The following is a 1,765-nucleotide window of genomic DNA, read 5'->3' as shown; positions in this document are numbered from 1 at the left end:
CCCCCTCCAGCCCCCTCCAGCCCCCTCCCCCTCCAGCCCCCTCCCCCTCCAGCCCCCTCCCCCCTCCCCCTCCAGCCCCCCCCCCTCCAGCCCCCTCCCCCTCCAGCCCCCTCCCCCTCCAGCCCCCTGCCCCTCCAGCCCCCCTCCCCCTCCAGCCCCCCCTCCCCCTCCAGCCCCCCCTCCCCCTCCAGCCCCCCCTCCCCCTCCAGCCCCCCTCCCCCTCCAGCCCCCCTCCCCCTCCAGCCCCCCCCTCCCCCTCCAGCCCCCCCCTCCCCCTCCAGCCCCCCCTCCCCCTCCAGCTCCCTCCCCCCCTCCCCCTCCAGCCCCCTCCCCCTTCAGCCCCCTCCAGCCCCCTCCCCCTCCAGCCCCCTCCCCCTCCTGCCCCCTCCCCCTCCTGCCCCCTCCAGCCCCCTCCCCCTCCAGTCCCCTCCCCTCCCCCTCCAGCCCCCTCCCCCCTCAGCCCCCTCCCGCCCCCTCCCCCTTCAGCCCCCTCCCGCCCCCTCCCCCTCCAGCCCCCTCCCCCCTCCCACTCCAGCCCCCTCCCCCCTCCCACTCCAGCCCCCTCCCCCTCCCTCTCCAGCCCCCTCCCCCTCCAGCCCCCTCCAGCCCCCTCCCCCTCCAGCCCCCTCCCCCTCCAGCCCCCTCCCCCTCCAGCCCCCTCCCCCCTCCATCCCCCTCCCCCCTCCATCCCCCTCCCCCCTCCAGCCCCCTCCCCCTCCAGCCCCCTCCCCCTCCACCCTCCCCCTCCAGCCCCCTCCCCCTCCAGCCCCCTCCCCCTCCAGCCCCCTCCCCCTCCAGCCCCCTCCCCCCTCCATCTCCAGCCCCCTCCCCCCTCCCCCTCCAGCCCCCTCCCCCTCCAGCCCCCTCCCCCTCCAGCCCCCTCCCCCTCCAGCCCCCTCCCCCCTCCAGCCCCTCCCCCCTCCCCCTCCAGCCCCCTCCCCCCTCAGCCCCCTCCCCCTCCAGCCCCCTCCCCCCGCCCCCTCCAGCCCCCTCCCCCCTTCCCCTCCAGCCCCCTCCCCCCTCCCTCCCCCCTCCCTCCCCCCTCAGCCCCCTCCCCCTCAGCCCCCTCCCCCTCCAACCCCTCCCCCTCCAACCCCCTCCCCCCTCCCTCCCCCCTCCAGCCCCCTCCCCCCAGCCCCCTCCCCCCTCCAACCCCCTCCCCCCTCCCCCCCCCTCCAGCCCCCTCCCCCCAGCCCCCTCCCCCTCCCTCCCCCTCCAGCCCCCTCCCCCCTCCCTCCCCCTCCAGCCCCCTCCCCCCTCCCTCCCCCTCCAGCCCCCTCCCCCTCCCCCCCCCTCCCCTCCAGCCCCCTCCCCCTCCAGCCCCCTCCCCCTCCAGCCCCCTCCCCCTCCAGCCCCCTCCCCCCTCCCCCTCCAGCCCCCTCCCCCCTCCCCCTCCAGCCCCCTCCCCCTCCCCCTCCAGCCCCCTCGCCCCCTCCCCCCTCCCCCTCCAGCCCCCTCCCCCCTCCCCCTCCAGCCCCCTCCCCCTCCAGCCCCCTCCCCCTCCAGCCCCCTCCCCCCTCCCCCTCCAGCCCCCTCCCCCTCCAGCCCCCTCCCCCCTCCCCCTCCAGCCCCCTCCCCCTCCAGCCCCCTCCCCCTCCAGCCCCCTCCCCCTCCAGCCCCCTCCCCCCCTCCCCTCCCCTCTCCCCCCCTCCCCTCCCCTCCCCTCCCCTCCCCCCTCTCCCCCCTCCCCCCCCCTCCCCCCCCTCCCTCCCCCTCCAGCCCCCTCCCCCTCCAGCCCCCCTCCTCCAGCCCCCTCCCCCCTCCC

The sequence above is a fragment of the Mustelus asterias genome, chromosome 19 (assembly GCF_964213995.1).
Source record: "Mustelus asterias chromosome 19, sMusAst1.hap1.1, whole genome shotgun sequence".
In the NCBI taxonomy this organism is placed as follows: Eukaryota; Metazoa; Chordata; class Chondrichthyes; order Carcharhiniformes; family Triakidae; genus Mustelus; species Mustelus asterias.
This window is presented reverse-complemented; position numbering follows the sequence as displayed.